This window comes from Dermacentor variabilis, chromosome 2 (genome assembly GCF_050947875.1).
Source record: "Dermacentor variabilis isolate Ectoservices chromosome 2, ASM5094787v1, whole genome shotgun sequence".
NCBI lineage: Eukaryota > Metazoa > Arthropoda > Arachnida > Ixodida > Ixodidae > Dermacentor > Dermacentor variabilis.
In genome coordinates, this window is record NC_134569.1 from 16,236,536 (window position 1) to 16,256,423 (window position 19,888).

At 50.8% G+C, this 19,888-nt stretch overlaps 1 protein-coding gene across 4 annotated transcripts in view; it reads right to left on the bottom strand.

Annotated features, from left to right (window-relative positions):
* The window catches only part of GckIII (Germinal centre kinase III), a 181,369-nt gene that overhangs the window by 55,466 nt on the left and 106,015 nt on the right, over nucleotides 1–19,888 (bottom strand). The gene's annotated exons all lie outside the window — the stretch shown is intronic.

Genomic DNA, 19,888 nt, shown 5'->3' on the forward strand with positions numbered 1-19,888 from the left:
GCTGTACAAGCTCAAACGACAGATAGAGGACTCCTCTTCTCATGCCACGAAAGAGGGATCGAACAAACGAAAATGTGCCAGCCCGGGAACTCCTGCACGCAGACCTAAAGAGAGAGAGCTGACCGACAGCGAAAGTACTATAGATGGCTAATCGCCACACGAGAGTAGCCGAAAACCTCGACATCTGGCAGTGGAACTGCAGGACTCTTAGAACTAAACACGCAGCACTTTTGAGTTTTATAGATGCGACGCCTGTTCTCCCGGATATAATATGCGTACAAGAACCAGGCAAGAACATATCGAACCTCAGAGGATACAAGATGCACACGCACCCTGACCATCCTCAGATAGCAGCACTGACACGGGCGGACATAGCGGTGAGCGTGGACTACGTCCCTAACTGCGGTGTCCAACATCAGGTTCTCACGGTCTGGCCATGCAGACGCTGCAAACCAAAAACAGTTATTGCCAACGTCTACAGCCCACCTAGAGATAGGAAAGCAAAGTTCGACGTGCTAGTGACGGCCGCATTGCGCAAAGTGAAAAGCAACGACCGGGCAATTATCCTAGGGGATTTTAACGCTCCGCACTCTGATTGGGGCTAGGCACTCCTAAGGGCCAAAGGCTAGCCGACCTCGCGGAGGAGCATAAGCTGGTCCTGCTGACGCGACCGGGTGAACCAACCAGAACGGGAAACAGTGTAGTCAAAGATACCACGCCGGACCTAACTTTCAGCAACAATGATAGAGGTGTTACCTGGACCAACCTAGGCGAACACCTTGGCAGTGATCACTGCATTATTAGTGTCTCAGTTAACACGACGCGGGTTCGCCATAGATTAGGAAAAGCCACCATAACCGATTGGACAGCTTATAGACAGAAGCAAAGGCAGGCCACACCGTGCGATAGTGCTACAGAATGGACGGAATTCATTAGGAGAATACACAGAAGCACTACACGGGAAATATCGACAACAATCGAAACACCGGCAGTAGACAGGCATCTACTACACCTGTGGGAAGCACGGAGAAGTCTGACCAAACGTTGGAAGAGACAGAGACACAACAGAAAACTCAGAATCAGGATAGCCAGACTTGCGCAGGAAGCCAGTGAGTACGCGCAGCAGCTGCAAGACACCGATTTCCTTAGTTTTGCGATGCCCTCAAAGGAACGCTTAGCACAAAGCGAACATGGGCTATTCTGCGCAGTATGATAGAACCGACAGGAAGACGGACCACCACAAACTTAACCAAACTGAAATGAAGAAGGTGGACACCCTTATCAGAACGGCATACAAATCTGCTCTGGGACTCCCGAACACAGTCAGCACGGAGCGCCTGGAGCGGTTGGGTATTTACAACAAATATGAAGAACATGCCTCTGCAGTTCTGATATCGCAAAGAGAAAGGCTGAGCTCTACGCACCAGGGCCGCTCTATTCTCCAAAGACTGGGATACAACGATCGACCCCTGTTCTGCGGAGACGAAACAGACTTGTTGTCACGAGATTTGAGGGAGCACGTCCATGTCTCACCTAGACCAAGAAATACGAGTGCCAGGTTCCACGCAGGCCGCAGACAGGCCAGGACGAGGACTCTGCAGAAGCGATTCGGCAAGGATCCGGCCGTCTACTACACGGACGCGAGTGCAACCACTCGCGGGGACTTCTACGCGATCGCCGCAACCAATAGAGTCACCACGATAACCGCTACGGTTAAGACTACCTCGGTATGCACAGCAGAGGCAGCGGCAATAGCGCTGGCGATACGAGACGCCGACTTTAAGGGTCAGTCGGCTCATGTGCTTACAGACTCGCAGGCAGCGTGTCGACTCTTCATGCGGGGAATGCTACCGTGCAGCGCCCAAAGAATACTCGGCTCACGACTGGACCTGGACCACGGCATTAAATGGTGCCCCGTGCACAACGGACTCGACGGGAACGAAAGGGCAGACCGCATAGCTCGAGGAAGCAACGACTGAGCAGCGGCCAGAACCCTAGAGGAACCAATGTCCGCAGTGTGCGACGTATTAGAGACTCAGAGGAGGGAGAGACGGACCTACGGTCCTCCGCACTGCAAACTAAATAGAAGACGAGCCCAAGACTGGCGTCGCATACAAACCAATTCATACCCACATCTAAACCTCTTACACAAGATGCACCCGACATATTACACCGACACCTGCCCGTGGTGCGGCGCAAAACCCACGCTGGCCCACATAACGTGGGAATGTACGGCTCGGCCAAGCAACGTCAATTCACCTTTTCTAAGCGTCACAGACTTCGTACGGCAGTGGGCGGCACTACTCGCAAGCGAGGATCAGGGGAGCCAGTTGGCCCTCCTGGACCAAGCTCAGCGAGCCGCAAGAGCCAGTGGAGCCCTGGACTGAGGGCCCCACCCAGACCTGCCATAACTCCGATTAACTGAGCAATAAAGTTTTTTCTCTCTCTCCCTACGCTTAATTAGCCTCATCCCACGCCCGAGGACAGAGTATGAGCGGCTTTTTGCCGCTGCAATAGAGATGAGTTTACTTTGTGCAATAAAGTATCATTATTAATATCATTATTACCACAACCAAGCCTAAGATACCACCGAGTCGTGAGAAAATTTTGATTTGTACTCGTACCTACAAGATTTATATTAACGCTGGCTATGTGGAACGCTTCTTTCACTGGGCTCAAGCGCGGTAAGCGAGGACGGTAAAGATACTAGATTAGTAAACTTTAGTTAGAACGATCTCGAAGTATATATATATGTCAACCGCGACCCCGACAGGTTCAGTCCGGCCTTCGTGCTGCTTCTCTGTTACATTCACGTGGTTGCCTCTAAAACCGCTCCCGCCACGACGACACGGTGTGCGTCACCGCGCGTACTCGGCGGATATTCGCGAGGCGCGAAGCAGAACACGCACGAATGCGCCACGGGTCATAATGCTGCTTCCTGCAACCAAACCGTGCCCTTCCTTGCTCGCCAACCGGGGGGAAAAAATTCTTATTTCGTCGGCAAGCAATGCTTGATAGATGCAAATTCGAAAAGAAATGCGGCAAGCGGCATTTTTCAGGAAGAGCGCGGTTGTCGAACAGCCACCGCTCGGTAAATGAGAAGAAAGAAAGAAAGAAAGAGGAATGATACCTTGCTTAAACGTGCGGCATAACCTCGCAACGCTGGCGAAACATTCCAAGCGCGAACGCCGTAACACACGCCTGCCGTGCTGCCGAAAAGTGCGTTGAGGCAGAGCGACGCGATAAAGACAGAAAAGGTGGGGCGCGGGCATATCGAGTTTTTCCTTCGCGTGTCGTTTACGTTTTGATGAAGAGCTAGACTGCAATTTATGCACACATATCGAGGGACCGAAAATGCAGGGTTCTTCGCCCTTTCAAATTCTCCGCTCGCTTAGTGTTTCGATTACTGTTGGAGGGGGTGGGGGCAGGGGGGGAGAGAAAAGGACTAAGGCAGGCGTTAAGCACCTTACAGCAGCACGCGAACGAAACCAACGAACTGAAGGCCCCACAACCGAGCAGAGACCCTGGGAAACAGGCAAAACAGCGCGTATAGATTTAAGCCTCAGGAAATACCAATGCGCGTGTCCGCATGCAAGCAGCAACAATGCATGCAATAATAATAATAATAATAATAATAATAATAATAATAATAATAATAATAATAATAATAATAATAACGACGGCTGAGGGGAGTGAAGGGAAGTAAGCGAACTAATGTATGCGCAAGGAAATGGCGAAGGAAAGAAGGGATTGGGGGTCACGTGCGACGTTTCTCTCCCCTCCTCTAGTGCCAGCAGCGGCACTTAGTGTGGAGAGCTGAGCACGCCATTGCTCGAGTGGGTTGCGCATTGAAGCATAGAGAAACACACACACACACACACACACACACACACACACACACACACACACACACACACACACACACACACACACACACACACACACACACACACACACACACACACACACACAGAGAGAGAGAGAGAGAGAGAGAGAGAGAGAGAGAGAGAGAGAGAGAGAGAGAGAGAGAGACCGTTCTCCGCGGTCCACTGGTGCCGGGCACCAAGCTGCAGACTTCCGCAAGCGGGCCTGCACTGCCTAAGTTGCCTCGGGAACTCGACTAACGAGCGTCTCAAGATCTTTCGCCCCGTTCCTGCCGGCCTTAAGACTCTCATTCCGCGTGTTTCTTTTGTTCTCCACCGCCGCCGCGGGGCACCCCGTACGTGGTGTGCACGCGCTCTCGTTACTCTTCGAAGCGATCGCAGGCTTTGGCAAAGAAAGCCGCTTTTCCTTTTCTTTCTCCTTGGAACTTGATAGCACGCAGTAACAGGGGCACAGCAAGAACCGGGAAGGCTGTGCACTTCACCTCTTCAAATCCTTAGAACCTACGCGTCGCAAAGCAAGTCACCGTTTCCTCTGGAAGAGGACGGAGCAAGGGCAGTGTTGAAGTTTGTGTATCGCCTGTCTTGCTTTCGAGCCTGTAAGTACTGCGCATACCAATCTACTCGCCCAGAAACAACTTGTTTCACCGGTGCTTCTTCTGATTATGACAAAAGAAAAAGGAACAGACAAGGAAGTTACGTGCATTCTTTCGGCACTAAGCAGACAGCTAAAGAATGTCTGAAAATTAAAACGTCAGCGTGACGTTCAAGTCTCCGTCTTGCTTTCCCGTCTCAGCACACTAAGTGAGATGACTTAGGAAAGTGCGAAATTTTCACATGCACGACACCAAAGAGGCAATGACAAATACCTAACGATAAGATCGGGTTCCCTGCATCCTAAACTAAGACATAACATAGTGCAGGCTTTCCTTTTCAAGCCATTATCACAACATGAAGAAACAAGAGGGATACAGGAGGATCTTGAGCGTATGCGACATCTCAAAGTGCATGCCCAACCAGACGACGAACCTCTACAAGACAATGTTTGCCTTCACACTGTCAATCATGTCGAGTGAACAAGCCTGCCGATAGCAGGCAGCTTGACAGTAACCACCATAGGGCCAGCAATAGGCACTATCCTCTATGTCGTTTAACATGAGAGGGCACTCAATCAAGCATTCCTTCAATTCGCGCTAGCCAATTGAAGTCATGCTTAATAGACCAGACCGGTTTCTGCTGAGCTCTGGTCAATGCCGCTAGGAGCGGCGACGAAGCGCTTCAGCAGGGATCGGAACACCACCCCAGAGGCAGGAAAAGCAGCTGGCACGCTGGGCAACGCGACTATAAGCAGCCGCGTTAGCCGACCTACCACGCACGAGCTGCAAACGCGGAGCGACGCAGGGCGCGAAACTTTCTTCGCATCGCGCCATCCGATCTCAGCCTCCTGTAGTAGCGTACGCATAATAAAAATAAGACCCAAAGAACCGGCAGACACGTCGAAAGCCGAACAAGACGACCTCGCACAGTCCTATCTGCCGCCGCGCACCGCACCGGAAAGTAAAGTGAGGAGAAAACGCACACACATACAGCAAGCAAAAAGCTGTGACTGCAGCGGCAAATCGACGGCAGCCTACTATTACATGCAAAGCCGCTGCGCGGATACTGTGGATATATCTTTAAAGGAAACGAGGTTTATTCGAGGGCGAACTCGCTGCCCCTGGCTTCGTATATTTGACAGCGCGCGGAGTGAACGCACAACTCTTGTCTGCCGTGTTTTCTTCGAGGAGGAGCGGTTGACGGACCACTTTTTAGACTATACGGTGGCAATGCCCCCGAACTAGCCATACATTAGCCTAGCCTTGCAAAACACACACACACACACACACACACACACACACACACACACACACACACACACACACACACACACACACACACACACACACACACACACACACACACACACACACACATATATATATATATATATATATATATATATATATATATAAAATGGGAGAGCTCGAAACCGGACGGCCTTTTTTCAGAATAGTAAACAAATTGCCGAAATAAGGGCGACGCATTCTTTTCCATCAGCTAGCGGCTACTAGCAAAGTCTGCTTGCCTCACGACATGGAAAACGTGGACGTGATAAAGCCACGCCCGAGAGACGAGCCCTAGCATGCGCAGGTAGCACCGTATACGGCAGCATTTAGTCTTCATTTGAATCCTTACAAAATGGCCGCAGTCGGTTGGGTAAATGTGCATCTGCACAGAATTAAGCGCACTTGAGACTTGGTTATAATCTTCGTTTCAAGAAAGAACCGGGAAGTTTGCCAAATGGGACGACGCATTGGCTGGCCCAAAGCGGTCACCAAGATAGGAACAAAAAAAGAAAAAAAAAACAAAAGCTGGGGACGCGTGTTTATCGCACGGAAGTATGCTTCTGGTTCGGAAACTAGTGCATAGCTCCTGGCCGCCGCCGATCTCACGGCGAAGCGCAACACGCGAGCAATACGACTGGAGCGGACGGGGCCGAACATTTTCTTCAACTCCACTTCAGTGACGTTTTCACTGCGCTCTCACGATGGAGCACGCACCGACTGGCCTAACGTTTCCTTCCGCCCATTTGCCACCATTCTCAACGGACACGGCAAGCGGCGGCCCGGTATCGACATACTTCTGGCGCCGTAGATGATGACCCAGAGCCCCCACCCCTTCCGCGGCCAATGCTACGACTAGCTGTTGCGACGCAATCTAGCGGGGCGTTCTGCACGGCGGAATGTACTTCGATTCTCGATCCAAATCGTCCACCACGCACAGAACAGAGAGAGACATCGAGCGACGCGGACAGCTACATGGCGCCGAGAACTTCTGGCAACTTTGCCGGCGAGTGCGCCACGATGTCTTCGTGTATGTCGACGCATCTGCCGTCAACAAATGCGCCACGAGCCCCGCCACATGTGCGCGGTGGTGCATGCACATAGGAAACTGCCCGCTACTGCAACGAGCCTCAAGACAGAAAATGCGCCCAGCTACTCATTACCACAGGTCAGTTCACCCCCAAACGCACTTCATCCTCGCACGCTTTTCCTGCGGCTGCGGCAGTCGCAGCGCAAGACGCATGGCTGTGAAGAACACGCCGTACATCTTACGACAAGTCGCAACAAGTCACCCAACAAATCTTCCACGAGTTTCCAGCAGGTTCCGTCAAGTACCAACAGTACGATCAGCCATGTTCCCGATTCGTCGTTCGAGGAGACAGGACGACATCGCCGCACACGTGTTTACGTGGCAGCTGCGACGCGGCAACAGGCAGCAGTGAATGTGCAGCGGGTCCGACTCGACCCGCACGACTTGCTGCGCCACTTGGGCCTCGCTTCGAGGCCGGCGGTGGGCCACCTGACGAAACGGCCCCGCATACCTCCGCAGGCACGGTCGCGTCCTCCATTGCGGAAGCGAGCGGCGAAGCCCGCGGGGCGCGTGCACATAACGTCCGCCTGACGCAAGCCGGCCGACCTCGGGGGCCGCCGCGTACGAAACGCCAGGCTCCGGACACACCGTTGCACCCGGTGCACCCCACGCACGCAGACGCCGCAACTACGACGGTGTCGCGTATAGGAGCAAGACAGCCCGCAAATGCAAGAGCTTGCTCGAGGTTACGGCCATCAAGTAGCGCTGACGCATTCCGGACCCAAATGTTGACTCGCATACGAACACAGTCTAGCGCAGCCTCTTTTGTGCTGTTACTCTAATGCAGCAAAAGTAATCGAGCAAGAGGTAAAGTTACATCTCCCTTCCGGGTCCCGGCTAGACTTCAGGGTGCTTGCCCCGCCATTCATGACTTCCTGCGTGATGCCAAAGAGCTGCTGTGGAACCTTCTTCAATTTTAAATCCAACCGCTACGAATTTCTTCTCTTACTTCTGGACCCTTGATAATTATCCATAATATACAATATATTACTTTCCTCATATATATATATATATATATATATATATATATATATATATATATATATATATATATATATATATATATATATATATATATGGCATTTCTCCTGCTTTTCAGGAACTAAAGCGTTACCCTATAGCTACTATATAATGTATACATCTTACCACCCGATTCCTCGCCTATCCATCGTTGTGGCTTTGTGCCACTGTCCCGGGACGTCGTCGAGATAGATTGCGCGTGCACGCGCAACACCGGAAGTTCGTAACGGAAGAGCCGCTACTGGCGCTCGAGCGGCAGCGAGGCCAAGTAGTCGCGCGGCCTTCGAAGACGGCGCGGACACTCGAGGCGGGCGCGCCTTACGGCCACCATCGGCCAGAGGAGGACGTCGCGCCAAGCTTTCTAGGTGGCTTTGGCCAAGCCGTGTCGACAGTGGGTGCGCCGCAGCCGTGTGCGTGGAACGGCGTCAGCTGCGTGCCCCGAGGCGTGCAGGCAGAGCGAAGCGGTGACGCAACGCAGCAGGACGCGAGAAAGGCGGCAAGCGAGCAGGCGAACACTGCGCAGAACGCGTGCCAAGGACGTACGACGGGCAAATCCCACAGAATATAGCTGCCCGACACACCACTGTGAAGATTCCTCTTTTTCTCGCTTTCAATCCTCGTGCCTCCGAATAGTATTTAGGTTCCTATTTAGACGTGGGTGCCATTTAGACATGTGTCAAAAAGAATTACAAAAATGAATTAGTGAAAGCTAACATCACACTGCGATTTGCCGTGCAAGTAACGTGCGCCTATAGCATAATCCAGCTGGTGTGGAACCGCGCTGCCTGCCAGATTTGTTTGGTTAGTTTGTTTTCACTTTTGAAAGATCATTTGGTATATATATCTTGTGCGGCTGACATCACGTTACAAAATGTGTGGACGCGGATCATGAAGCAGTCGTGAAAAATTACGCTGGCCTCTAAATTGACATGATGCGCGGCGATGCGTCTAATGTGCGCGGGTGTGAAATAGTTATGGCAAATCATCGTGCCAACAGATTTGCACGTAATGCTAACTACGAAGAACTCAGCCTCTGCCAAGAGAAAGCACAACAAAGAATTGTAACGAACACGTAACGCACGCTGGCACAGTCGTATCAAAGCGCGCACGCACACACACACACACACACACACACACACACACACACACACACACACACACACACACACACACACACACACAAACACACACACACACACACACACACATCGCCGCCCAAGCACTCCGTACAGATGGTTAACCAGCGACGCTGAAACGTGCGGCTCCGGTGTTAATCACTAGGTTAATCCCGACGGTTCATCAAACGACGGCTTGGTAGGCTGCAGGATCCTCGGTGCGCAGTTGCTGCTTGCGCTCGGCTCCACGAGCCTGTTCTTGTGCCCTGGCTGCAGCATCGGTATAGCCCCTTCTAGAACACCATAGCATCGGCACGGCGTAGACGATTTCGTTTCCGGTTCTGCTCGCGGCGTTGCTGATCGAAAGCTGCTTGCTCATAAGGGGTACGTATGAAGCGTGGCCTATCCATTTCGGAGCCGGAAAGAAACTGCTGCGCGCGCGCCAGGCTGCGACGGAGAGCAACGGTGTCACTACTGGCGCAGCTAATACAGCACCACCACGATAGCACAATGCATTTTCACTCCGATCCATGACGTCATGTTACCTGGCCCGACTGCCATACAATCTAATGGGGATGGTCCCGGGCAAGTAACAGTGATATTGAGGTCACCGCTATCATCACGTCATCCTTGTCAATGAAAATTTCGGGCTGGATCGGAGTAAACAGGTCTTGTGCTATCTAGGTGGTGTTAGGTGATCGCGCGCCTTTCTCTCTCTCTTTTTCGCGCATGCGCATGGGGTTGCACAGGAGGAATTTTCGGCGTACAGGCGACCGACAGACGGACGGACGGACGGACGGACGGACGGACGAATCGGCTAGCCATATACAGCTTCGCGGTAAAACTATCACAAGACTGTACAACGCATGCGGATAAATTAGCTGCCCAACTTTCAACGCATTAAATTACCGGCTGCGAATCGCAGCGCCCTGTTAGATACGGGACATTTTCTGAGCCTACTTCGAGTTCACCAGACCACATCGAATCGCGTCACAGCTAATTAAGGAGCGCAGAAGCACATCTACCACGTTCCCGAGGCGCTGCACGTCCAAACAAGTAGGCGCCCCCCACCTCGTGCGCCGCAGGTGGAGCTATTCACTGCTTGACTCTTCCCGAAAGTGTAGCGGGAGCCTGGCACGGTTCCAGGTAACGTGGGTCCCAAGGCAAGACGGCTGTAATGCACCGTGAAGCCCTGGAAGCAATCTCCCATCCGCCTTTGTGAAGGCAGTTGCAAGCCAGGAAGGCAATACCGCAGAGAGAAGTAAGCCCTTGGACAATTGGGGCCTAAGGAGCGACCCTCTGCGCCGGTTGACACAATCGCACGGGCGCCTACCATTGGCCGAAAATGACGCCACCTGAGCGGGCTCGCCGATTGGCCGAACGTGACGTGACTTCGAGACATCGAAAGGGTTAAAAGCCAGAGACCGGGAGCAGCAAGAGGGCATTCCTTCATTGATCTCTTTCGAGCTTCTTGCCACAGGCCACAGCGTCCGAGTTGCTGCCGGCCCGTAGTGACTTTATGACTTAATGTCTTTGTACTCTCACTGTAAATAGTGTAAATAAACCTCCAGTTTTCATCTCGACGTCCTCCTCAACCTCGGCCAACTCCCGCACTCAACGGCAAGGTCCAATATCTGGAGGACAACAATTGGGATTGTCCTCCAGATCCAACAACTGGTGGCAGCGCTATAGGGATGAACCTTCGTCGAAAGAGATCCAACAGCCCCAAATTCGATTTCAGCTGCTTGACGAATTTTTTCCGTAACTCAGGAGCTCTCGCGATGGAAGTTGATAGTCCAGACTGAACTGGATACCTAACACGTTCACGTTACGTACCATACTCACATCACTTACGAAAAAAAAATCCGGGAGATATTCGAGTCAGGTTGCAAACCCGGACGTCAAACAAGAAATCGGGACCGGATGGGAACTACGGGTCAGAGAGCTTGCCCTCAACGCCCGCCGGCACGCGGTCGCGGTGAGGTGAGAAAGCGAGCGATGCGGTAGCTATTTCGCAAAGAGAAGGCGTAGATGCATGCCGTAATTTCAGGCCAAGCTACAGCTATACCCTTGCGGCTACGCTCTATAAATCCTACGCGAGCTGTCAACGCGCGTAACACCTACGCAACGCGTGCGCCCCGCTTCGCACGCAGCACAGCGAAGCAACCACGAAAAAGGGGCTGTGAGAAGCACGGCTTCCGGGGGCCGCACAGAATGTGCGAGGAAAACCAACACGAAAGCCACGGCGCGCGGGCAGGAAGGGGAGCCACTTTAGATGCCGGCCACGCGGTCGGTTGTGACCGCGGGAACGAATTAAGGAACACGAGAAGGAGGAGCGAGAGATGGGAACCGGAGAGCCACCGCCACCAGGGGCACCACGACAGGAAAAGACGAACGAGGGACGGAGACTCAGCCGTGAAGACAGCGCTTCGACAAGAGACACTGGCAATTAAGTTCCCATGTCGAAACGTTGGCTCCGAGGCCGAGGCTCCTTTTGTCCGGCCACTGCTTATCGCTGGACAGAACATAGGTAACGGAAGGGTGGTGGTGGTTAACGTAAGCGGGCTCGGTAACGCGCCATAACGTGTAGGCCCCGGCGATGGCAGGGCAGCGAATAAAACGGGAGAGAAGTGCTTAGCACACTGAGTAACACCGACAAAGTCAAATACAGTGAAATTGCGACAGTCAGTTACAGAGAGAGATAGCATAAATCATTCTCAGGATGACACCAGTTTCGAGATTTTAATTCCCCAGCTTTGCAGAGAAATGCATTGGCGCTCGAATTACTTTGTGCTTCAATGCATAAAACGACGGTTTGTTAGAAAGTAAGTGCACTTTCAGTGCAAGCTTGCAGCCTATATCTCGTAAATGGCGTCATCCACACAATTATTTTCAGGTGGATATACCGTGCAGTCTCACCCGATAGAAATTGTAAATTGCAATATGTGCCATAAGACAATTAGTAAAAAAAACTATTGTTATTTTAATTAATCGATAATGCATTTCAAGTTATATTTTTTTTTGTGTGTGTGCAAGTAGCGTCCGCCGGCTTCGAGCAGACCAGCTCATGGATGAGAACTGTGCTATCTGGCACAGGCAAGTTCTAAAAATTTGGAAGTGTTCGCTGAAACAGCCCCCCTGTATAAGCTGAAAAAAAAAAAAAAAACGAAAGGCGTTCTTCGTGTTCAACTGAAGCAAGACGTAACAAACTGGAGAAGAGTGGACAGCAGTGGCGCCCGTAACGTTCTTTTAGACGTGCCCATTTTTCTGTGTCTCGTTAATGCTGTTATCAGTATACTGATGCTGCTGCTGCTGCTGCTGCTGCTACTGCGACTACTACTACTACTACTACTACTACTACTACTACTACTACTACTACTACTACTAATAATAATAATAATAATAATAATAATAATAATAATAATCAATACTTTAGCGTGATAACCTAAGGTATGAGTGCTGGAGCATGCATACGTTGAACGAAAAAGAAATGAAATTATGGGACTTAACGTGCCAAAACCACTTTCTGATTATGAGACACGCCGTAGTGGAGGACTCCGGAAATTTCGACCACCTAGGGTTCTTTAACGTGCACCTAAATCTAAGCACACGGGCGTTTTCGCATTTCGCCCCCATCAGAATGCGGCCGACGTGGCCGGGATTCGATCCCGCGACCTCGTGCTCAGCAGCCCAACACCATAGCCACTGAGCAACCACGGTGGGTTACGTTAAACGAAAAAGGTTGCAGTGAAGAAGAAGAACGAAAATTTACTTGCAGAAAAGACTTCGTTGTTCTTAAAACGGGACAACGTCATGTGGCCGGGCCCCTATTCCAAGGCACCGCTGGCCCTCGCCATCCTTTCTGCCCTCCGAACCAGCCTGAGCTGATCCCCGAGGGCAGAGCCGGATAGCAATGCCTCCAGTACACGTCACTCTCATGTTATTCTCTTCCTGCTCTTCGGTGTGAGCCGTGCATTCCCATGTGATGTGGAAGGGTGTCGGTGTGCTCCCACGCCACCGGCATATGTCTTTTTTGTATGCTGTTGGGTAGCATATGTGCAATCTATGGAGGTTTGTGTGTGTGTCCGTTTGGAGCCTACGCAACGTCGCAGAGTCCACGGCTGAAAGGTTTTTAAGTGGTGCTGGGTAGTCTTCTTAATTCTCTGTAATATGGCAAGACTGCTTTTTAACTGGGATCGATAGGTGTCGGGTCCTCCACGATATTGCCATCGGCAGCTCAGCAATTAGTGAAACCTCGAGCCGCCTCATCTCACCGCTACACTCCCGTGTCCCAGGGCCCATGTTATCGTTTGGGTATACCTGACGCTGAGTTCTCTGCCGATTTTCGTAAGCATCCGGTGAGCCTTCAAGCCGATTTGTCGCCTCTGATAGTTCCTAACATGCGGCCTGAGAATTTGTGATTATTGTCAGCGGAGCGTTGCGCTCTATTCCTTCTCTTATATCTAAGGCAACGGCTATCTCTTCTGCGTTTATAATGGTTGCTCGGGAAACCGAAGCACAGGCCGTGATTTTACCTTTGTGGTTTACGACAACCGCCACCATATATTCTTTGCGTTGGCCCGATATAGTGAAGCATCCGTAAACCTTGCAGTGTCCAAGTACTTAGTTGTTTTGTATAGGTTCTATGTATTCTGTTCTAGTCTTTCTCCTTCGTTTGTGTAATGTCGGATCCATGTTTAGTGGTATTGGTGATACCCCATACAAATCTCTGATCTGGCAGGATAGCACCTTGGTGTTTTGGTGGGCTTGTATGCATTCTCCAAGGCCGACTCTTTGAAGAAGAGCTCTGCCGGCTGTCGTTTGCACCAATCGACTCCTCTGCGCTGAGTTAGGCCTCAGCCAGCTCATCAAATGTATTGCGGAGGCCGATGGATAGAAGCTTCTCAGTTGAAGTGTTGCGTGGCAACCTCAGGGCTGTCTTATACGCCATCCTTATTATTTGTTCAGCCTTTTCTTCTCCCTCCCTATTCATGGCATGGTAAAGTTGGGAGCACATTAGTCTGCTGATGGCCAGGCTTTTCACCAGTCTGAGGCTGTCTTGTTGCCCCATCCCTGTCCGATTAAGAGCCACAGGGGCTGTCATCCGGTTAATCTGTTGCGTTCTTTTTGACAATGATCCAACAGTGCTAGAACAAGGTCCAGTGTCCGTGTTGGCAAAGCGGTGATGACATACGCTTGGAACAATATCTGGACCCGATCTATAATGTCCCTGTTGTATCCAGGAATGTCATTCCAGACGAGCGACACGTATTCGAGCTGAGGAAGACGGATTGTTGTGCATAACCAACAGAAAAGTGTAGGAGAATTGAATCCCCTCGACAGCCTGCAAATAGAGACAAGAGAGCGCACACCCGCCATTGTAAAACGTTTAGTGTGAGTAGAAAAGTGTAAGGTTGTATAAAAAAGTACACCGACGTCGTTGATCTCGCAGTACAATGGTACAAGATCTACAGAAAAGATAATAATCATGATAATAATAATAAGAAAGCAAGATCATGACTTTCGTCTTAGCAGCCTTTAAGGTGAGGTAACTTTGCACTATTTAGAAAAATGAAACTGGCCAGACTGCAGGATGCGCCAGTCATCAACAGTATGAATTTCCTAAAAAACCTTGATGCCTTCGGCATATATAAGGAAAGAAGAATTGTGAACACCATTAATAAAAAATGTAAAAGAGGAGTGGTCCTAATATACTGATCAGCCGCAAAGAAAGGGTTAGCAGGTAAGGCACTCCTGTTCTGACGATACTGCGGCCTGCAATTCGCTTTCTACTTGCCAGACAAACATGGCGAGCCCATCGATAGGACGCACGACGGTCTCTCGGCTTCCGTAAAGAGGTGGTGGTCGTAAAGTGTGTGCACGCGCTGTTACACTGCTCGCAATCCCTCGCCGACACGCGCAATGTACATGACGATGTTAGGGAACGCGACTGACACAGAGCCTTCGTCTTAGTTTCTTCCGCGCCAGTCTCAAACGGTGAACAAAATAATAAGCTCCACCCCGGAAGAAGAAACGACAAACGCGCCCGGGCTTTCCAATTCATTCCCTCGAGCTCGGGCTTTTTTCGTGGGCCCACTCGTTTGCCGCGCCGAGCGGCCAAGCCCCTCAACGCGGACGCCCCAGCAGCGCGCACAGCCGTCGGCCGCGCGCAGTCGTGAGCGGGGGGCGTACGACGCGCGGGGGGACGACGATGCGCGGGCGCAGACGCCTCTCATCCGGCGCCTTAATCGCGCCGTTTCTGTGGCGACGCGAGCAGAAGCCGTGCGCTGTATATACACGCACACTGCCTGAGTAGGCGCGAGGCGAACGGGAGGAATGGTGGTCGACGCGAAGTCTCCCTCGTATTCACGGATCGCAGCTTCTCGAGTTCATGAAACTCGGCCTGCGAGATGAGAAGGTGCTTTGCGAGACCACACGCATAGCTGCGATGCTCCAACGGCACCTCCCTTTTGTTTATCGAAACAAAAGAACGGTACTGTCCCGAACTGTAAAAGACGGGAAACGAAATACGTGACACTTCCGGACGAGGCAGTACGGTCCGCTGGCGGGCGACTGGTGCAGTTGCATGTTTCGCGTCCGATCCGTGGTCGTCTTCACCGCATACTACTATGCTTTCGTTTCCTGCTTCGTGCTAACATACCCTCTGTTTTGCTTATATTCAATGACGGTGTACAAGTTTCCTTTGTTTCTTTGTTAGTGTTGCATACTGTTTGAACAACCCTGCTCGCTTTTTTTTTTTTCTCGCTCTACTGCAGGCATCGTATGAAAATTTGGGGCTAGCCACTTCCTCCGCTCCCCTCCCCCTAAACGCACACGCCCGCATGCACACACAGCCCTGTACATGGTTACTAATGAAAATTATTAAATAAATCAATTAATAATAATAATAATAATAATAATAATAATAATAATAATAATAATAATAATAATAATAATAATAATAATAAGAGCCCGAATGGTGAGACTAGAAATGAAATCGACTTCATACTCTGCGCGAACCCTGGCATCATACAAGAATTAGACGTGCTCGGCAAGGTGCGCTGCAGTCACCATAGGATGGTAAGAACTCGAATTAGCCTTGACTTGAGGAGGGAACGGAAGAAACTGGTACATAAGAAGCCAATCAATGAGTTAGCGGTAAGAGGGAAACTAGAGGAATTCCGGATCAAGCTACATAACAGGTATTCGGCTTTAACCCAGGAAGACGACCATAGTGTTGAAGCAATGAACGACAATCTTACGGGCATCATTAAGGAGTGCGCAATAGAAGTCGGTGGCAACGCCGTTAAACAGGAAACCAGTAAGCTATCGCAGGAGACGAAAGATCTGATCCAGAAACGCCAATGTATGAAAGCCTCTAACCCTACAGCTAGAATAGAACTGGCAGAACTTTCTAAGTTAATCAACAAGCGTAAGACAGCGGACATAAGGAACTACAATATGGATAGAATTGAACAGGCTCTCAGGAACGGAGGAAGCCTAAAAGCAGTGAAGAAGAAACTAGGAATAGGCAAGAATCAGATGTGTGCGTTAAGAGACAAAGCCGGCAATATCGTTACTAATATGGATGAGATAGTTCAAGTGGCTGAAGAGTTTTATAAAGATTTATACAGTACCAGTAACACCCACGACGATAACGTGAGAGAGAATAGTCTAGAGGAACTTGAAATCCCACGAGTAACGCCGGAAGAGGTAAAGAACGCCTTGGGAGCTATGCAAAGGGGGAAGGCAGCTGGGGAGGATCAAGTAACAGCAGATTTGTTGAAGGATGGTGGGAACACTGTCCTAGAAAGATTGGCCGCCCTATATACACAATGCCTCACGACCTCGAACGTACCGGAATCTTGGAAGAACGCTAACATAATCCTAATCCATAAGAAAGGGGACGCCAAAGACTTGAAAAATTATAGACCGATCAGCTTACTGTCCGTTGCCGACAAAGTATTTACTAAGGTAATTGCAAATAAAATCAGGAATACCTTAGACTTCTGTCAACCAAAGGACCAGGCAGGATTCCGTAAAGGCTACTCAACAATAGACCATATTCACACTATCAATGAGGTGATAGAGAAATGTGCGGAATATAACCAACCCTTATATATAGCCTTCATTGATTACGAAAAAGCATTTGATTCAGTCGAAACCTCAGCAGTCACAAAGGCACTACGGAATGAGGGTGTAGATGAGCCATATGTAAAGATACTGGAAGATATCTATAGCGGTTCCACAGCCACCGTTGTCCTCCACAAAGAAAGCAACAAAATCCCAATAAAGAAAGGTGTCAGACAGGGAGACACGATCTCTCCAATACTATTCACAGCATGTTTACAGGAGGTATTCAGAGACCTGGAGTGGGAAGAATTGGGGATAAAAGTTGATGGAGAATACCTTAGCAACTTGCGATTCGCTGATGATATTGCCTTGCTTAGTAACTCAGGAGACCAATTGCAATGCATGCTCACTGACCTGGAGAGGCAAAGCAGAAGGGTGGGTCTGAAAATTAATCTACAGAAAACTAAAGTAATGTTTAACAATCTCGGAAGAGAACAGCAGTTTACGATAGGTAGCGAGGCACTGGAAGTGGTAAGGGAATACAACTACTTAGGGCAGGTAGTGACCACAGATCCGGATCATGAGACTGAAATAACCAGAAGAATAAGAATGGGCTGGGGTGCGTTTGGCAGGCATACTCAAATCATGAACAGCAGGTTGCCACTATCCCTCAAGAGGAAAGTGTATAACAGCTGTGTGTTACCAGTACTCACGTATGGGGCAGAAACCTGGAGGCTTACGAAAAGGGTTCTGCTGAATTTGAGGACGACGCAACGAGCTATGGAAAGAAGAATGATAGGTGTAACGTTAAGGGATAAGAAAAGAGCAGATTGGGTGAGGGAACAAACGCGGGTAAATGACATCTTAGTTGAAATCAAGAAAAAGAAAAAGAAATGGGCATGGACCGGACATGTAATGAGGAGGGAAGATAACCGATGGTCATTAAGGGTTACGGACTGGATTCCAAGGGAAGGGAAGCGTAGCAGGGGGCGGCAGGAAGTTAGGTGGGCGGATGACATTAAGACGTTTGCAGGGACAACATGGCCACAATTAGTACATGACCGGGGTAGTTGGAGAAGTATGGGAGAGGCCTTTGCCCGGCAGTGGGTGTAACTAGGCTGATGATGATGATGATGATGATGATGAATATTTAATAAATTCATGTTTTCATGTTCACGAAATCAAATTCCCCTTGTGCTGCTGCTATATTACGATATGACAAAGTGCGCCGCTAGAGAAGAAGAAGAAACTGGATCTGCCAGCAATTATTTACCTTTTAATTATGCGCATAGTACTTAAACACAACATTCAAAGGGCATGTGCACCCGGGGGGTATAGACGCTGCCACATACTGGTCGCAAATACGCGCGTTGGTATGTAGTTAACGCGAAATACACCCTGAGTGTCACTCAAAGCTAGAGCAGCAAATAGCTGAAATCGCTGCATCGCACGAACTACCACGAAGTGTAAAAAGCCAATGGACGCTATGCCAGCTTTATAGTCCACCATAAAAACTACTTCCAGCACGTGTTTAATGTGAGACTACGGGAAGCTGTTTCAAAACAATGAGGCATTGCGCGGACGTAACGTATGTGAAGGTACAACTTTACTTCATCAAACTCATGCCGCAGTACATCATGTCAACAACGTACAGGCGCCAAAATCTTTAACTGGCGTGCGCGAGCGGCGACTTTTCCGTGCGTCAGCGCCGTATGACGGGGCGCGGCTGGAAAGAGTCTGAGGCTAAGCGCATGCGGACAAAGTGCGCTCAGCTGGGCCTATCGTCTGCTAAGCTGTTTCCAGCCTCGCCCCGTCATACGGCGCTGACGCACAGAAAAGTCGCCGCTCGCGCACGCCAGTTAAAGATTTGGGCGCCTGTACAAGGTTCTCGCTTGCAACCATGCAGCGTAGTGTCATTGCGGTTAAACGTCTCACAGTGTTCCCTGCGTGCGCTGCACGCATAGTATGAAGCAGAAAATCGCAAGTACGTGTAACAGCGAAGAGCCGCCGCAATTATATCCACACCGGAGCTCGCACGTTCTAAGTAAATCCAGAGGGCTGTACCGCTCAGACACAGGTGGGCGAGGCCGCTCGCTAGTCGACCAAGTGCCACGACGAACCACGTCGAACGTCCAATGACACTTCCCCGTACACGAAGCCGCGGCTGGACCTTCCTCAACACGAAAGGGGCTTCGCACGGGCGCCCGCTAGTGTGGCGCCTTGCGTGCGCAGCTGGCATGGCGACGAGACGCGCAACAGAATTACGGGGCTCGCTCTGTACGAGGACAGCATGTCGTCGCGTACATCTTTATAATTAGCGGGCGCGCTTCGCACGCACGCAGGGGAGCTTCGGCGAAGCTGCACGAAATGGGGAAGTGCGCGCGCTCGGACAAGCGCCGCTCGCGCCTTCCAATGAATGCGGTTCTGCCAACACAGAGCGGGGAGGCTCTCGCCGACTGCAGAGAAAGCGAACGCCGCCACGTATACACACACACAGCTGCGCGGCGTGTAACAAAAGCAAAAGGGCGCGCGCAGAGTTGCGCCTCTATCGGAGAGGCCGCCGCCGCCAATCGTTTCGACAGCGCCGCGGGAGACCATTAACGGCGGCTGCCCCAAATTGGAACGATCTGGAACGGCCGGAGCACGACCGCCGACCCTTCTCCTCACACACCCCGTTCTCCACTACGGCGGGAGGGGAAAGCCATGGGCACCTTCTCGAGTGCCTGGGGGGCGCTCGGGCATAGCAATGGGTGCAACCAGCCGCGCTCTCACTCACAACCTCCTACACTCTCAACACGTCGACTCACACGGACTCACCTAACACCG